Here is a 20,746-nt window from a genome sequence, read left to right as displayed (position 1 = left end):
AAAAAAAAGCAAAGCATTAGAAATATATAAAATTTGCTGCCCTAGAGCTAACTAAACAGGTATTGAGCTTGATCTCCACAATAAAAATTGTCAATTTGTAGGCTGCATTACTGGAATCAATCTCTTCTTCCACTCTTTTTTTCCCTCTCTCTCACTATCTTCGTGACTTCATATAAGGCTTTTAGGGACTCTGAACTTCAGCTTCTTTGTCTACACTTTGATGCTCTTGGCTTAAAAGCTGTCCTGTTTTCATACTCTATGATTCTCCCATTCATATATTTTGCTAATCTTGTAGAGTTAAACACAGGGAAAGGCATAGCAGGAGCCTTGCCAGTAGACTTAATCTCCTGAAGAAAGTCACTGACCCCTGTGGTTGTAATATTAGAGTTAGGATGCAACCATTTTGTAAGAAATTTGAAATTTTTAATTATACTTTTAAAAATGGCATACTTCAAATCCTAGTATTTTATTTTTTTTAATTATTAAACACATGCAATAAATAGTTGCCAATTTTTTTAAAGGCAAATCTAATCTATAGGGACAGAGAGCAGTTAATTGCCTAGAGCAGAAGATGGGGAGAAGAGATGGACTAAAAACGGGTCAAGTCAACATTTTGGAAGTGATGGGAATTCTCCATCTTGGTTATATTTGTGGTAACACAGATGTATATATCAAACCTAATTAAACTATGCACATAAAATGAGGGCGTTTTATTGTTTTATTATTTACTAGAGGCCCGATGCACAAAATTCGTGCAAGAGTAGGCCTTCACAGCCCCAGTGGCTGCCTGGATCCCTCGCAGCCATGGTGGCTTTCTTGATCCCTCTGCTGCAGCCAGAGCTTCGTCCGGAAGGTCGTCTGGAAGGACGTTCAGTCTAATTAGCATATTACCCTTTTATTAATATAGATACTTCAACCTTGTTGATTTGAAGAATGAATAATTACCTAGGGTACTTTTTATTGTTGTTGTTGTTGTTGCATTATCTTGTCTTTAGTTTTCTCCTTTGGTCTGGGTAGTTTATATAAATAAAAATTAAAGATCAGTATCTTCACCCATGCTCAAAGTCTGCTTGTTAGAGTATAAACTTATCTGTAATACTAGTACACTTAGCAATTACCCTAACTTTTAATTAAAAGTGGATTTAATAATTAGTTATCAGATCAAAATTGCTTAATGAGTAGGTTACTATGAAAGGGTGTGAGTAATATTGTCATCTTTTCTAGCTCCATGTGTCTGTTAAAATGAATAATGCTAATGTATGCAAATAAGTGTAAGTGCCTAGGAGAGCACCTGGTGTGTTTTAAGTGTTCAAAAAGCATTTGTTGAGTGAATAAAAAAATACCACTGCCCTGCCCTATGGCCACATACTTGTTTTCCTTGACAATAAGAGATATCAAAAATAAAAATTTATGCCGAAACAGGTTTGGCTCAGTGGATAGAGCATCGGCCTGCGGACTTAAGGGTCCCGGGTTCGATTCCGGTCAAGGGCATGTACCTTGGTTGCGGGCACATCCCCAGTAGGGGGTGTGCAAGAGGCAGCTGATTGATGTTTCTCTCTCATCGATGTTTCTAACTCTCTATCCGTCTCTCTTCCTCTCTGTAAAAAAATCAATGAAATATATTTTTAAAAAATCACTTTAAAAATAAATAAATAAATAAATAAATAAAATAAAAATTTAACATCTAACAATAATGGAACAAAAATTCCCATTAGTAAAAGATTGGGCTGATCTATGAGAAAAGCTCTCTATAAAAATAACTTAATATAGTATATATGTAATAGCTCTTAGCTAATAGTAACTCCAGAATACATTTCTCCCAAATGGGCTGATTTTGTTTGCTTTAGTTTCTTATTTGTAAACTGGTCCTTTGGGAATTATCTTATCTATTTTGCTTTGCATAACTTCAATTCCTTTGATATTCTTCCAGCCAGACCCTCTCTTATTAGTTGTCTCCTCAAATTGCATTGGGATCTGGTAATCCCCTTATAATCTTTAAAAAAAAAAAAATACCCTCGATTTCTTTTCTCAGCCCATAAAAATTAATCATGGCATTGCTATGAGCAGATTTATGGCCTAATAGAGACATTTACTTATGTCTAATTACCAGACATTACATTTGCTGTTCATTTCAATGCCTTCTCTTTTTCCTTCTGTTTGCACACTAATCATTCAGCCCATAGTTGTCTAACATTAAGCATTACACTGTAACCTCCAGGAGATATATTTTTTGGTGTTTCTTTAATAGAGTGCAGAGCAAATTTTGGTTTACAGAGACTGAGAAGCACATTTTCCATATGTAGCGTTATCTCAACTTCCTGCCTAACTCTCTTTTCAAAAGGACTTAGCTTTAAACCTTTAAATATTTTAACTCACATAAATGAAGAGTTTAGAGGTACAGTAATTGTGAACATTTTATAATCACCACAAATTGAAAGAATTTCTATAATAGTCAATCTGTAGATATAATGTTGGCATTCCAATTTATCCCATCTAAAATAGTAAGAAGTCATAAATAGAGTGGACACTTGAAAATTATATTTGCTAAAATGCTTGTATGCATGCATATAAGCCTAACCAATGGACACAGACAACAGGGGGGTGAGGGCATGAGTAGGGGGTATTGGGGGAGTAAGGGGGCATGAGGACACATATGTAATACCTTAATCAATAAAGAAATTTAAATAATTTAAAAATTAAATAAAATGTTTAATATATAGAAATATCCATCTTAATATTAAGAGGATACATTTGTTGAATGCTTACAATTTTCAGACAATATCCTTAATGTTTAACATTCAATCTCCACAATAATCCCCCAAATTAGATATTATTAAAAACTTTACCTTACTTCAAAGGAAACTTACTATTCAGTCAAAGTAAGTTGTTCATTATATAACTACCAAAGGCCCGGTGCACGAAATTTGTGCACGGGGGTGTGTGTTCCTCAGCCCAGGCTGCACCCTCTCCAATCTGGAACACTTTGAGGGATGTCCAACTGCCCGTTTAAGCCCGATCCCAATAAGATTGGGCCTAAATGGGCAGTCGGACATCCCTCTCACAATCCAGGACTGCTGCCTCCCAACTGCTCGCCTGCATGCCTTCCTGATTGCCCCTAACTGCTTCTGCCTGCCAGCCTGATCATCCCCTAACCACTCCCCTGCCAGCCTGATTGATGCCTAACTGTTCCCCTGACAGCCTGATTGCCCCTACCTGCCTGCCCCTGCAGGCCTGGTCCCCCCCAACTGCCCTCCCCTGTGGGCTTGGTCCCCCCCCAACTTCCCTTCCCTGCAGGCCCGGTCGCCCCCAACTTCCCTCCTCTGCCAGCCTGGTCACCCCTAACTGCCCTCCCTTGCAGGCCTGGTCACTCCCAACTACCATCCCCTGCTGGCCATCTTGTGGCAGCCATCTTGTGTCCTCATGGGGGTAGCCATCTTGTGTGTTGGAGTGATGGTCAATTTGCATATTACTCTTTTATTAGATAGGATCATTAATAGAGCTGAGATTTTTTAACTCTGGACAATCTTGGACCAGAATCCTTGATTTTAATCATTACATTATATGGCCTCAAAGACCCTAAATTGTGTATTTGAAATTATCATTTCTTTTCTGTACTCCACATGATTTTATGGTCTGTAAATTGCATAAGAAAAAACACTAAGAAAATCTGGAAATAATTATTTTTGCTCAAGAGAAAGAGTTAAAAACAAAGATGATATTATCATTTCTTATTTAAAGTATATGATAAAATAACTACAATCTCCAAATATTAAGTAAATAATGAGGACTTGGACTCTTATTTTTAAAGGAAGACTTAAAGCAGTATGGAACAAGTATATGTATCAGTTCTCACAATCAACCATTATTTTGAGATAGCCTGAGGTCATCCTTAAGTAAACACAATGATACAGGCATCCTAATGGTGTCCAAATCCCACCACCTTCTCTGTTGCTTCCCATGTTCTTCAGGGACCAAAGCAGTGGTTTCTCTTAGATCCGTGGTCGGCAAACTGTGGCTCGTGAGCCACATGTGGCTCTTTGGCCCCTTGAGTGTGGCTCTTCCACAAAATACCACAGCCTGGGCGAGTCTATTTTGAAGAAGTGGCGTTAGAAGAAGTTTAAGTTTAAAAAATTTGGCTCTCAAAAGAAATTTCAATCGTTGTACTGTTGATATTTGGCTCTGTTGACTAATGAGTTTGCCGACCACTGTCTTAGATTGTTCATAACCCCACAGACCCCAGTAGAAGCTTGCTTCAATGAGTTGTTCAGCAACTTTGATTTCCAATGATGACATTGTCGGTGGCTCCAAGACACCCCAGAGATCAGTAACCACATTGTTAGGATGTCATAATTTGTCTGAGGTCAAAACTGATTCATGAATTCTACATCTAGATCCTGGTTCCAATCCTGGAGGACTTTTCAGCTGAATGAGTGCATTCTCTGGCCCCAAGCAAAATGAAATTTCTCTTCTAAATATTTATGGATTTATCACAGTAAAAGTGCCTCTGTAGAAAAGCCATGCAACACCGGCCAGAGCAACCAATGGTTGCAAAACACCATCTATACAACTGAGGTCTCTGGGAATAGCAGTTTCAGTCTTTGACTTCACACCATATGATGTGGCCTGACCTACCTCCTGTCTTTTCAGTGTTAATCTCAGTTAAATGACTTTGTCAATGGTTGGGTCAGCCCACCAGCTCTAATACTTCCTCAATGTGTTAAGGAGTCTCAATGTCTTATGTTTTTGCCTATCTAAATATGCTCGGTGTAGCCCTCTCCTACAAATTGTGCCTGTTAGTCGTAGCCCTTGCTCACGAATAATTTGCTGTCTCTGATGCCCATACAGAAAGTCCCCCTAAATTATGCCGTCCCAGTGCTCCCTCAGGCCTTTATACAACCACAATGCGTCTTCAGCTTCTGTAATGTATTGTCATTCTTGCAACCATTCTTCTAGGGCACAGCTTTGCACTAGAATTGACTCTTCATTAACAGGGACCTTATTCTCCTCTTTATTTCCATGATGCAGCCTCATGGCTCCCCTATCAGCCTGCTCATAATGTTAAATCTTAAACTGCTCCATATAAAAAATCTTAATTTCCAACATGCCACTACTGCAGTAAATCTTCCTGTCCTTCCTGGCACATTTCTCCATTACACTCCTCCTTGCTATTACCTAAATATTCTGTTTCTGTAACCCCCACATTCCCACAATAACTTGCCAGTTCACTTTTCGACTTTGCTCTGCACCATGTGCTTCTTGGCCACACCTGTCTTTTCACTACAATGGCTCTCTCACCCTAACCCTGGACAGTTTTTTCTCTGTGTATCTACTTTGTTCTTAAATCTTATTTATTCTAATATCCTGGCTGCTTAGTATGTCACAGAATGGTGGGGATTGGCAACACTGCATTCAAGGTCTCCAGCCTTATGTTCTTGATTTAATATACCCTAGAATCACTTCTATGGGTGCATTCAGCTTTCTTAGCTATGCCCTTATCTCATAATCTGCTGCCTAGTACAAGCACAGTTCATGTAACAACCTACTGGGTGTCTCTAACAGAGAATATCAGTCATCTCCTTCCTATGCAACCTATCTAAATCCATAATCAACCACTTTGCATTAAAACAGGTTTCTTGTCTATAGTCCCCATTTTAATAGAGAGCAGTACTAACCATTTAGTAGCCCTTGTGAGAAACCTGGTAACAGTGTCCTCTTTTTAAACATTTAACCAATCATTAAGTCTGTGGATTCCACTTCTTTATTGCTCCTATTGGTACCATCCCCTGACTTATTTCTGCCCATTTCATGTGAAAATTATAGAAACCAGCTTCCACCTGATCAAAGGGCCTCTGGCCATCTTCACACTGCTGTTTGAGAAATATTGCTAAGATGCAAACCAGGCCTTATTTCTGAATTATATACAGTCATGCATTGCCCGTCCCCACTCGCCATTTCCCCTGAATAAAGATTAAACTTAGATTATCATGCAAGTTTCTCCTACCTCCAGCCACTTCTCATCAGGGACACCTCATTTCAGGCAGCCTCATTTCCTCACTGCTAATGTGCTATTTGTGAATTTATCTATTTAATCATGGACTTCAGCATTGCAATTATGCAGATTTATTTTTCTCAATAACCAAAGTGGTAATGTTAAAGTGGACTTGTTAAAGTTTCCATCAATTACACAGTATATATGTACACCTGTCCAAAAGGTATAAGGGTACCCATCATGAACAACCAAATTTAGTTATTGCTATGAAGGACCCTATTTGATGTAATTTAAAAAAGAAACTATTACAATTGTAAAATATGGGGTGAAATCACTATAACATTCTGGTGTTCCATGTAATATTAAAGTACCAAGAGAAGTTCTAAGTGATTTACATATATAACCTCTTTTAATCATCTCAACAATGATATGATTCCTACCATTTTATTTTACAGAGGAGGACTCTGAGCTACGTAGAGAGACAAAGAAGCTTGCTCAAGATTATACAAAGCCAAAGAGCTGGAGCTTTCATTTCCACAGTCTGACTCTATTTTTTCCCTATATTTTTAATCATTCAGCCACATTGCTCATTTAGAGGAGAACATAATGCATAGAATATTCTAAAAAGTGATGTCCATGTACTAGGTGTTTGACATTTAAGTAGCAAATAAATTTCCTAGAATATTAATCCTTTCAATATCAGTAGTATTTAATACAACTGCCAGCAAAGCTAAGCAAAGAAACCCAATCCTGGTTTAGTAGCCAGCCAAAGAAATGGATAAAGGAATGTGCAGGGGCAGGGTGTCAGAGCGGGTTGGGGGTTGGAGTATGAGTTCAGAGGGCCCAAGGGGGTAGGGCTAAAGTATGGTCAAGGTTAACAGGTTGGAACATGGATCATAGAGGGCAGAACAGGGCAGGGAGTACAGGAAAGAATTCCATCCAAGTGAGGAAACATGAGAAGCATCGTTCCATTTTAAAGCTGCCAAAATTAAAAACGTAGGCGTGAGTTTAGACAGGATTATGGAAAACAGAAATGTCTGGATTAGAAAAAAGTGTGTGGGTTTACACAGCTGTAATATTGGGGTACCACTGGTTGATTTATAAGAAAAGACTGTCTTGGTCTGAGATAATGTCCTGGACCAGAAAATTGTCCCCAAAAAGTCTAGCTCCCCAAAACAAGGCAGGGAAAACTGTGATGGCAACTGCAGAGGATTCATCTCTCATGGGGCATCCCAGACAGTCTATGGTAAGTCTAGAGGCAAATAGACATAGTTCAACCAAAGGTTTGCAATCTATAAGATCTTAAACAAGTTAACTACCATTTGCAAAATGGTTGTAATAAGATAACCTGTCTTATAAGAATGGATGAAATTGTAAAAAAGTTTTTGGAGTATACATTGAACACTGAGCTCTTCCAGGGTGTTGTAATCATTATTTGGATTATCAAAAACCTAGCTAAAATCCACATTCCTATTCTATCCCATTGATAAGAATTCAAGTTAGAAAATGTAAGTATGCTCATAGTTAAAAAATTTGTCACTTTCTTTTAAATATATTTTTATTGATTTCAGAGAGGAAGGAAGAGGGAGAGAGAGATAGAAACGTTAATGATGAGACAGAATCATTGATAGGAAGCCTCCTGCATGCCCCCCCACCTCCCGGGGATCGAGCCTGCAACCCTAGCATGTGTGGAATGGAACCATGACCTCCTGCTTCATATGTCAATGCTCAACTACTGAGCCATGCCATCCGGTGTGACTTTCTTACTGAATCCACCTCTTTGCTCTGAGCACTTTTAGAGTTTACTTCTCAAAAAAAAAAATAGTAAGTTAATTTATCAATTAACTTGAGCTAAATCTACTTAATGAGTATAAGAGTAGAGGGACTAAAACTTCACAGACATTCCTTAATGTAGGAAAGATGTTGTTTGAGAATCACTGTCTTTTTTAACATGAATATTCTATTGATCCTCAGTGTGTCATCAATATGGGTTTATATAGAGCTTGACCCTAAATCTCTAGTTAGCCAGCTTCTTCTTCCTGAAAGGTAAGATGTAATTCTGCTCCATCTTCTTACCACAAGAAGGTAAATAAATGGAAGACTTTCCATAAAGGTAGCCACTTCTGATTGACGGGTTGTCAACTACATCAAATACATTTGTTTCCAAGGAAGCTATTCTAATTAGTGCAATTATTGAAGGCAATGGATTAATATTCATATTATTTTTGTTTTATATTATCTTAGAAGGGATCAAGGTGGTAGTAAAGAATCATAATTTACAACATAGTTTCTCAAATAGTCATCTCCAGATATCCTGTATCAATATCATGTGGAAAACCAGAGAATCATGAACAAAATCTCTGGAAGTGGAGCTCCTAATTTTCATGTCTGACTCTGCGGGTTTTTCTAATGCTTTTCCCAGAGAATTACCCATTTTTTAGCAGGACATACAGGAGATCCTTGGTGTCAGCTCCCCTCCTCTCCCGGATCTTTCAACAGTTGCCGGCGGCTCTAGTCTCTTGAATTGTATCCTCCTAACTCAAAATGTATGGAGTGCCTTCTGTTTTCCTGACAGACTCTAAACTGATATGTTTGATAAGAGAGAAAGAAATAATAAAAGTCAAACATTCCATCTCTTATTATTGCTAATAACTAAACTCTTTTTACATTTTTTTTTTGTGGCAGTAGGTCTCCAAAGTGTATCTAAGTGTTGATTGATCAAGATGAACCATTGAAGGAGGCAAGAAACTATTGGGGCATCTACTTATAGTTATATTTTCAATGTTTATCAAATTCTGAAAACATAAATTGATGTCTATATATATATATATATATACATATATATATGTATATATATATATATATACACACACATATATATATATATATATATATATATATATATATATATATATATCCCCTATTAAAAATATAAACAAGCTAGTCAGAAAAAGACAAGTACCATATCATATCATTTCACTCACACATGGAATCTAATGAACAAAATGAACTAGAAAGCAAAATAGAGACAGACTCATAAATAGAGAGCAGGCTGACATCTGTTGGGTGTGTGGCTGGGGGGATTTGGGGGTTGGAGAGATTGAGCAAAATATTTTTAAAAAAGAGAGAAAAAACTCATGGACACAACAGTATGGTGCTTGCCAGCAGGAGGGGAGATTGCAGGAGGTAGAGAAGGGTATAGGAGGGTTAAATTGTGATGGACAGAGATTTGATTTGGGTTGGTGAACATACAATGTGGTGTACAGATGGTGTGTTGTAGAATTATGTACCTGAAACCTATATGATTTTGTTAACCAATGATACCCCAACAAATTCAATAAAAAGGATAAAAGAAACAAAACTTCTAATTTACTTCATAATTGTTATATATATATATGTGTGTGTGTGTGTGTGTGTGTGTGTGTGTGTGTGTGTGTAACACATACCCCAATGCCCACTGACAAGCTCAAGAAACCAATCTTTAACAATATTACTGAGATTCCTCTATGACCATCCTTAATTTCACCCCCTTCTGCTCTGCCCTCTGCCTCTCCCCCAAACCATGGAGTGGTAATACAACTAAAATTTTTGTTTCATTTTTTTTGTTCCTCTTGCAACTTACTTTTTATTAACAAACATATTTTTGTGAAATTTAATTACAAGATACTAGTATATATAGTTTATCTTTCTCTATCATATTTTAAATTCTTACCTGAGGATATGTTTTTTTTATAGATTTGAGAGAGAGAGAAAGATGAGATAGAAACATCAATTGGTTGCCTCCTGCACTCCCCTGACCAGGAATGGAACCTACAACCTAGGTATGTGCCTTGACCAAGAACTGAGCCTACAACCTTTTGGTGTAGAGGACAAGCATCAACCAACTGAATCACTCAGCCAGGGTTATAGTTCATCTCTTTTCATTAAACAGTTTTGCATTATAAGAATGTAACACAGTTTATTAATTTATTTCCCTTTCCAGGCATACTGTTCTAATGTTTTATTAATTCGTTAATTTTTCTCACTTTGTTTTGCCAGTACAAACAATGCCAATGTTATGAGCATCCAGCATTCACATGGCTCCTGGTGAAAATTTCTCAAGGACCAGTTCTCAAGAGTGAGATTATGAATTCACACTTCACATTCTCAGCTTCATTACACAATGCCAAAATGCTTTCAAAAATGTATGCACTCATGTACAGCCTATCTGCTTTGTTAGAGATCCCGTTATTCTACATCCTTTCCAAAACTTCATGTTCTTGGACTTGTTAATATTTGCTAATCAGGTGGGTGTGAAATGGCATCTCATTGTGGTTTTAATTGGAATTTCCCTGATTACAAAAGATGTTGAATCCTTTCATACTATTAGGAGCCATTCAATTAATCTCTTTATGTGTATTACCAGTTATTATGTTGAGCTGTTAGTCTTTTTTTTACGATATGTGGAAGTTCTTTATATATTCTCTATAATAATTCATTGTTATGCCATGTCTCTCTTTACATTGCTTATATTTGTTTACATATAGAATTTACTAACTTTTCTTTTTCTGTTGTTCCTTTATAAAGGAAATCCTTTAATACTATGAAGACATAAAAGTTTCTCTTGATTCCACTAAAAAATGTTTCATAACTTTGCCTTTCATGTAAAGGCCTTGAATCCACATTGTAAGCAGTGGATATAAAGTGGAGTTGAAAATTCTTCAAGTGCTTATACAAGTCAATAAACCACAATGAAGTTATAAATCATGTGGTTAGACTTCCCATGCTATTGCTTGTTTTGAGATTATTAAGAGAAAACTTCAAAATAAAATGGACACTGGAGACCCATGTTTCAAATCATAATTTTATTTTTAGGGTAGGATCAATTTATAAATAAGAAAGTATTATCCTCCTCTATAATAATTATGTTAGAATATGGAACTCTTGCAGGTCATTTTGGCACATTCAAAAATTTAAATTTTAATTGTGCAATAATGAACCCTCACCCTCTTAGACACTTAGTGAACATGTCATAGTTGTAGGAGGAAAAAGCCAATCAAACCTTGGAAAGAGGCACATTTTATATCTATCATACACTCACCCTTAGGAAATAGTTTTAAGATACAAATAGGGGTAACAGGAAAATCTACTTTACTTTGTCTTTACCCTTATTATAGTACTAGTGGCCTGGTGCATGAATTTGTGCACATTGAAAGGGAATTCAGGTATCCGGGTATACAGCTCCCACCTCCCTGCTATCAGGATCCAAGGTGCAAGTGGATGGGAATCTGTGCTGTCAGGGCACAGACAGCAAGCTGACCAATGGCTGATTCCATGAGTAATGGGGCTCCCGCCTCCCTGCTGTCAGGGCCTGGGGTGTGGGTATCCAGCTCCCTCTTCCCTCCAGTCAAGGTCTGGGGTGTGGATGAATGGGATTCGGGGCTGTCAGAGCACAGACAGCAAGCTGACCAATGGCCGATTCCCTGAGGAATGGGGCTCCTGCCTCCCTCCAGTCAGGGTCCAGGGTACAGGTGAATGGGATTCGGAGCTGTAGGGCGCTGACAGCAAGGTCTGGGTCAGTGCTCATCATAGCTACCAGATGGTTGTCTGGTCATTGGTCATTCTGGTCATTATGCTGTAATAGTCACTGGGCTTTTATTATATAGGATTTGCTCTTCTTACATTGATTCACTCAAAAATATCTATTGGAAGTCTTCTGTTTCTGGTATATTACTCTGTTTAATTTTATCATAGTTATATAATTGTCAACATGTAAATTTGCTATTTCACTTTCAGAATTGTAAATCATGAAATATTCTTGTGAAAATGTTTAGTTGCTACTATCTTAAGCAATCAAGAATTGAAACTTGACTCCAAATTTCTAGTAACTCAAAACTTTTTTATGTGTTCTAATATGCAAAATCATTATTTAAATGAATGCTAAAGTAAGGCAGTTTAGAATCCTTTTTCTCATATAGACCATGAATTCTATAAAACAGAATTACAACAAAATATTATCACAAATAAATATTTCCACAAATAAAAATTCAGCTCTTTGTCCATTTCATGTGGTGAAAATGACAGTTCACAAAGAATATCAAGAATTTTTAAAAGAGGAAACAAATACCTAAACGCATTTAAAATGTAATGTTCTCATGACAAGAATGTGGATTTGTTTTTATGAATGAGTTAAAAGGAAATTTTTTTCAAAATTCTGCTTTTGCAAGCTTACATCAAATTTGACACTAATGTTTTGGTGCATTCAAAGATCTGGATTCTACCCCTTGCTGCATCACAATTATCTTTGGGTGACCTAGAAAGTTAACTGAATTTAATTTTAAGCATGTTAGTTTTCTCAACTCCTGTACATCACACAGTCATGTGAAAAACAATGGGTATAAATGAGAATGTGTTTTGTAAACCTTAAGATTTTGCATTCCTATAATATGTGCTGTGGAAATGATACGAGGTGATCTCAGTATTATTTAGAAATCCCAGGAGAAACTTCTACTGAATTCATTAGATTTATGTTCAAAATCTATTTTGAAATGGAATGCTCTCTATTTTTCTTATACTACATATTGTAAAATGTGCAAAGTTTCCCAAGGAAAGTTATAGACAAGGTTATAGATTTAACATTAGTTAGCCAACAATTTAATCTTGTTTTAAGATTTCAGGCTTTGGGCCAAGATTATACCTCATACATTGCTTAAATATTTTCCTGAAGGAATTCAATACATTGAAATGGAATTTTATATTCACTGTATGAAAATGAATAAACCAGCCTTCAAGTCTCAACTAAGCTCAACTTGAAAAACGATGCAGTACACATCAGCCCAGCATGAAATGTTCTGATATTACTTAAGAGATTCTGATTGAATCTCAGTAATCAACCCATATGGCACAATATTATTTGGCATTATTTATTAAGTAAGCCATGATATTTATTAATCATATTCTGGCAGCGATGTCTTCAGACTTTGTAGGTGGTTACAAATAGGCATGGGCCACATGCCCCAAACTTTCTCTCCTTTATTACCTCATTTTTTTTTTCTTGGCAGTCATAGTCTCATTGATGGTATTTATTTGATTTATGATACTGTTTCCTTAAACAAGGGTTAGCAGCAACAGCAGCCATAAATATAGCTGAAAAGAAACGTAGAATTCTCCATAGCATAATGAATTTTTGTTTGTAATGATCATATCTAACCCAAATTACAGATGCTACTGCCTCTTCATTTGCTCAGATTTATTTGGCTTCTAAAATAGCTTCAGTGATAACCAAGTTAGGTACATAAATATAGTCGAGTATAAAGATTATTCAAATAGTGCCTAAATGTTATGTACTAATTGTAATTATTTTATATCAATAATTACTTTTGGACTTACGGCAAGTAAAATAAAAATATACATATTAATTATTAGTCTCTTTTTTGTGTGTTTGGTTAAAGAATTAATTTCCCTGGGTGTGCTTAAGAAGCATGTCAGCCCAAATTAAACCCATAGATTTTATTACATCATAAAATAAAATTTAAATATATATATGAAAAGAAATAATATGAAGAGAGTAACACTATACTTTAGAACTTGAAGGAACAACCTTCTACCATAAATTTTGCTATTATAAAAACTTTCATCTTTTTCCATTTATTTATTATGATCTCACCTATGTTAAACATGTCTACTGCAAGTCAGTGGCCAAAATTTCCTTCCCTGTATGGATGCCTTTGGATATTCCCCTCCCACACTGACTTTGCTTAACCATGTGACTTACTCTGAACAAGAAAACAAAACAAAAAAAAAAAAAAAAAGAAAAGAAAAGTGCTTGTGCACCCTCTCTTGCTGCTGGGAACTTCTCTGTGGATATCTGAATAAGTCCAAGCAAGAATCCCTGAGGCTGAGAGAACATTATAAGACAGGATCCAACCATCCAGCCATTCCAACCCTCTCAGCCATTACACGTGACTGCAAACATCAGCCCAGTGAGTCACAACCAGAAATACCACCGAGCTGAACCACAGACAAATATATTATGATTTTGGAGTGTTTTTTTCACAAAACAAGATTTGATTTATATGACCACTATCATGACATTTTACTAAAAAGAAACCGTAAAGGAAGACAATTTTGTGGTGAGTTCATTAATCTAATTTTTATTCTTAATTTATGTGCTTTCTAGAACTAAACTTTGGAAAGTTCTCACATTTGCACATTTAAACAATGTGCAATGTATTTAATACAATTAGTGGAACTAAATAAACAAGGGCTCAGGTATAATTCTGAATTTAATTCTCTAATTGCCTTTTTAAAAAATGGATCCTGACAAATTTTAGGCACTGAAATGGTTTAAAGGTGATTTATGCATATGTATTTTCAAATGGAATCTTTGTTTAGATTTACTTTTTTTATCTTTGGGTAATCTGAGGTTCTTAGTACTGTGCCCAAGACAGACTTTGCATGTGCATTTGAATTGTCTATAGGGGAAATATATAGGAATTCAAAAATTGTTGCCAAGTCTCATGGAGATTCCCAAATACATCTTCCTGAAGGAAAGTGGTACAATGGGAGCGTTATACAACAGCTCTTTTTTTTTTTAATATATTTTTTATTGATTTTTTTACAGAGAGGAAGGGAGAGGGATAGAGAGCTAGAAACATCGATGAGAGAGAAACATCGATCAGATGCCTCCTGCACACCACCCACAGGGGATGTGCCCACAACCAAGGTACATGCCTTTGACCGGAATCGAACCTGGGACCCTTCAGTCCACAGGCCGATGCTCTATCCACTGAGCCAAACCGGTTTCAGCTACAACAGCTCTTATAAAAATGAATATATACTCTAAGCCAAGAGGAGAATTCTAGTTGATTTCTTATGCCAAAGGAGCTAAAAGAACAGCTAGCAGTGTGCATGCTGTGAAATTACAAAAAAAAAAAAAAAATCATGCCCAATCCGTCAGTCAATAAATAGATTCTGCATAGAAATGGCATTTGTTTTGTTCTTGGAACTCACTGATCTATGTCTATAGAATGAATTTGTGTATTTATTTTATGTTAAATTATTTTGTCAAAGCCCACATCAACCTGGATTTTAAAAACTGGCTTCCCAGCTATTTCTGTTAACTTCTTGAGAACTCTATTTTTTCTACTAGGAAAAAAAAGAAAAAAGAATAAACCCAAGTTTCTCCCCTCTGCTCTTCTCACATTACTAGCATAGCACTATCTTTTATGCTGCCAAAAGGTCAAACAGCCACACAGTCGCTATTTGAGGTAAAGAGGTCACAGTGACAATTGGGAGAAGTGTCTGGATTTTGGATATTCAGTATCTGCTGATTGGATGTGAGGTGTAAGGGGTAAAGAGAAGTTATGGATGACTTTAATAATTCAACATTGGCATATAGAAAGATATTGGCATTTAGTGAGATTGGGAAGACTAGGGGGATGTGTTTGGTGGGGAAAATCAAGAATTCAAATATGAATACTATTAGATGACATCACCAGTTAAATATTAAGTGAAAATGTCAAATAAACACAGTAGGATATCTGAGCGTGAACTTCGGAGAAAAAAAGTCTGGACAGAAAATAGAAATTTAAGAGTTATAGGTAAAGTTAGACCTTTTCTATTTAAAAAAGTTTCTAGTTCTATATGAAGATTTGACCTTCATTGAACCTGCTGGGTTTAGTTCAATGGCAATCTGATAAGAGTTAAGTTGCCATGTCTAGACAACGTTATTTAAAATAGAAATTACTCCTAAGATGCAAACTGCATTTGGACAAGGAACTTTGAATACCCAATAGGGTTATACATTGGGTTTTCTGTGGGCAATGACTCTTATAATGTGTGTGTCTGCTACAGGGCCTCTGGAGGCTATGTCTGTAGGTACTTTGGCTCCTGTCTGACATGAGGCTTTTAAGCCAGAGAAGTTTCACTGAGTGCCCAGAGTGGTTTTGCCTCCTTGGACCTCAATTGTCATCTGAGTTCCTATGTTCTGAGTGGCTCTGTGCACTCTTTCATGGACTGCTGCAGGAACTACTCCTGCAAGGAGCCGTTGATGTTGAGTTGCTGGCATGCTGTGGCTTCTGTCTGATAACCTTCTGAGCAGAGTGATGTCAAATGTGGTTCATGATAGTGTCTTGAGTCTGTACGTGTATGTGAACGTAAAAAGGTCATTGGTGAGCATTGCGGTTGTGTTCAGCACATCGAAGGTGTCTATAGGTGGAAGGCTAGATGAAATTTCTAAAGTAGTGTCAACAGAGGAGAAAAACATTCTGATGACTATGCCTTGAGGTATCCCAAAAGGTAGAGGTCAGGGACAAGAGGGGAGACAAAAGAGGAAACTGGAAAAAAGCACCTAATGAGATAGAAATATGATCAAAAGAATACTGGAAACCAAGGAAAAGTGGTATTTCAAGAAGGCAGGAACTGTTACCTGTGTCAAGTGTCATCTATGCCACTACAAAATAGAACATAGCCAGACAGAACACAATAGAGGACAGATAATTTTGGCTGGCCTCTGTTCTGATTGGCTGATATCCATGCCACAGTAAAGATGACAAGTAGACTACCTCTTTTGGGATTGCAGTTAGAAGTGCATAGGGAAGTTAGAGTTGGTTAAAGTCACTCAAACTTGTCCCACAGATGTCAGGTTGTCCGGAGACAGTGGAATAATGACAAGGAGTGGAGAAGGAACAGGTATGGAGGAAAGTTTGGTTTGTATTTACTGTCACTGTTTCATTCCTTCGTAGAAACTGACCAAAGGAAATGGAATAAAAAAGTTTGTCTCTGCTTTAGCTATTCCCAAAGACTAAGAATTAAAATCCACATGAAAACTAAAATATATCAAATAAGAAAGAGAGAATAATAAGTATTTGGTCAGTTCATTAGTCTTAGAACCTATTCATTGGCCTAAATATTGAAGGAGCACACAATTGTGTTTTACTGTTGATTGGATTTCAGCCTGATTAATAGTTTATTTTTCTTTAATTACATGCCACATTTGGTGTACAGTCATTTCCCTTCCTTCATATGATATGTAATGCTTTATTTGATGACACATGTGGGTTGGGGAAAATCTCAATGAGTAAAAGTTGTGATTCCAGTCATTTAATACTACTGCCAGTCGGTGCATGTTATGTATCGCCATTGGCTTATGAATTCACTTTCACTTTATCAACAACTTCACCTTCACTAAATATTAGTTGTCAATGATCACTATGTCTGGCATTTTACTCATGAGGAAATCTCACATTACATCATATTACTTAGAGAATGTGAAAAGTTGGTAATTTCTCAAATTCCTGTGCTTCACTTTTCTACATGAAAAGTATTATCAACAAATATTGGTATGATTGGCACAAGCAATCAGGCTATGAATAAGAAGCTATGAATCCAAAAGTGTCTTTGTTATATAACCATTGTTCAAATGGCCTAAAGTAAAAAAAAAAAAAGACAGAAACAATTGGGTTATGTGGGTGTTATTTCATGCCCAAACCAATTCCTGGTGACATACTATTTTATTCCAGTAACTCCTAATTTAACATGAGGTGGTGTGTTATAGGAATCAGGTAATTGTTTTAAGTACATAAGAAATCCAAGTAACTAACTTGGAATTAGTATAATTCAGAGAGGTGCTATGATGAAGTTTGTATCATCAATTTAAAAAATCAAATTTCCTAATTAAGACTATGAACAAAATTTTAGTGTTGAGATATCTCCGTCTCTCTCTTTATCTCTATGTCACCTATATCATTAACTATATTCATCTATATATCTATCCCTATATAATAGGAAGCCCACTTGGTCAAGTTTGAATTTGTATTTGTGAGCAAAACTAAGATGTGAAAAACTTCCACCAAAAGGTAACTATGATGCAATCTTGAAAATAAAATTTAAAAGAAAATTGTAATTCTACAGGTAAAAAGAGTAACATTCTTGGAATTTAATTTCTATAAAGAAATTGGCAGGTAACTGTCTATAATTTTATCTAAATTATTGAATATAATTTAATCCTGCATTTTTAAACTGCTGAGTAGCAACCGAAATTGGCTGAAGGCACTTGACATGGAGGCAGGAAACTTGGCTTCAGGACTCAAGATTTTCTGGGGTTTTTTAACCTTGATAATATTCTCTTAACATCTCTAAGCCTTCCTTGTAAAAAAAAGGAGTTTTTATGATCATTAAGTTTTTTAGATTGTGGAAACCTCTGAGACTAGAATGAATGCTAAAGGACCTCTTTCCCCAGAAAAATACATGTAAGAACAAGACCACCACTTAAAGATACTTATGAACCCCAAAACAACACTGCCAGTATTTTTCCTGTGCATCTACATTTATTTATGTTTTCTACAACATATATTTTATGTTATATTTACAGTTCTGCACCTCAACTTCTTTATTTAACAGATCACTTTGTATGAATTAAAATGTTATTACATATTTTTCAAGGTTTAATTTTAATGGATGTCATTATAAAGGATATTTAATAGTTTTCCCGTGATTAGACATTAACTTTTTAAAAATTATCTATCATTTATTAATTTAATGCCATATATGTATCCTGTGAATGAATCCCATATCTATCCTAGTAGACCAAATTCTTTAATAGCTCATATTATGGAATTTCTGATTAATAATTTGCTGTTCCACCAGTTGCTTATCCATTGTTACTAGCAGTTTTTGTAATTATGAGTTGTTGAGGGAGGCCATTGGGAAGATCTCACTGCATGTTGACTCACCAGTTGTACTGGGGCAATTGGAGGCTCCCACTCCACCAGCCCTTCAATCCCCCAACCCATTACTAACTATATATATAAAAGCCTAAGTGATCGTTATGACTGAATGACTGGAACAACTGGAATGACCAGACAACCAGACAACCAGCGGGTAGCTATGATGCACACTGACCCAGACCTTGCTGCTGGGGCCCTGACAGCCCTGAATCTGGTTCACCCGCACCCCAGACCCAGATAGGAGGGAGAAGGGAGCCCGATTCCTCTTGGAATCAGCCATTGGTTAGCTTGCTGCTGGGGTCCTAACAGTCCCGAATCTGGTTCACCCACACCCCGGACCAAGACAGGAGGGAGGAGGAAGCCGAATTCCTCGCAGAATCGGCCATTGGTTAGCTTGCTGCTGAGGCCAACCTCCCGTGGTCTCTCCCACAGGCCAGCCACCCCGCCCTCCTCCCCCGATCGGGCCAAATCACCAGCCAGACCAAGGGACCCCACCCATGTATGAATTTGTTCACCGGGCCTCTAGTATTGATATATTTGTCTACTTTTTTTTGCCAATTTAATGTTGTCATGGTTATTCCATATTTATAAATCTTAAAATCATGTAGTTGAGTTGTCCAACTTTATAATCTTTATCAGTACTGTGTTGTTTGCATTTACACACACACACACACACACACACACACACACACACACCACACACAAATTTAGAATCTCTTTTTCTCAATTTCAAAAGTAGCTCGCTAGAATTTTGATTAGGATTTCATTGATGTATAGATCAAGGTGAGAGTATATGACTTTGTTTCAAATGCCTTCATAAAGGGTAAATAAGTAAACTATGGATGGAAGGAGAAAACCCAGGATTATTTGAGTCTTCAAATCCATAAAGATATATACCTCCATTTATTTTTATCTTCTTTGATTACTTTAATCAGTGTTTTGCAATTTATTGCCAAAGAATCTGAACATACTTTGTTAGATTTACATCTAAGTACTATAGATTTTTGGTGTTAATGTAAATGCTAGAATTTTTCTTTTTTAATTCAAATTTCAATTGTTTATTGCTGGTATATTGGAAAAAAATGTCTTTTTGTGTTGATCTGGTATCCTTCAAGTTGCTATACCCGCTTATTTGTTCCAGTTTTTTAATTAGTTTGTTTTGGGTTTTTTTCCAGTATATTTTATATAGTTCCCTAATTATAATCATGTCATCTGAAAATGCAGTATCATTTGTTCTCTTTTAATTTCCATATTTTTTTCTTGTATTTGTACTGTGTTGAATGATGTAGCAAATACACAATGCAATGTCTTCCTAAGCATGAATCCCAGCACTGTCATAGTGATTCACAGGAATTCAAGACTTCCTTAACTTTCTATGTTTCCCCAGCCTTAGGACTTAACCCTGTTAGAATTCTAATTGCTGCACACATCACCTGTTAGAAAGTAGATAAATCCAGGGCACAAAGAATATGACATTTAATGTAAATAAAAGATGGGGAATACTTTTTAAAGGGTACTTTCATACTATGATTTCATATGTTATTATGGAAATCCTCAATGAAATGTATCCTAATAGACTAGCCTCACTATCTTATCATAGGTTCCTAAAAATTCTTTTATTTTCTAATACATGGACCATATGCCACCAATTTCCAGAATAAGGAGTATGCATGTGTGTAAGGGCAGGAAAATTCCCTTTTAAACAAAGGGTAATTACAAAAGGATTGATTAGCATCTTTCTTGAGAATTTTCTTTAGAATATTACTCTTCTTCAAGTCAATGGTTGGACTTTCCTTCCAGTGTGGAAAATATGAAAAATGGGAGGGAGCATTATCATTTTCAAAATAACTGTGTGGTAGTGCGTAGGTTGTAATTAATCATTTGTTTCTACACCTAGTGACTCATATCATATTCAGAAAAAAATCCTAAAGCAAAACTTTCTCATCAGTATGATTTTGTTAACAAGGAATAACTTAATATATAATAGATAAATACAATTTACATTTCATTATGTCCTATCTACAGAGATCGAAAAATTATGAAAGTGATG

This window comes from Cnephaeus nilssonii (assembly GCF_951640355.1).
Source record: "Cnephaeus nilssonii genome assembly, chromosome: 3".
NCBI lineage: Eukaryota > Metazoa > Chordata > Mammalia > Chiroptera > Vespertilionidae > Cnephaeus > Cnephaeus nilssonii.
The sequence above is the reverse complement of the archived record's forward strand: the minus strand, read 5'-3'. Positions refer to the sequence as shown.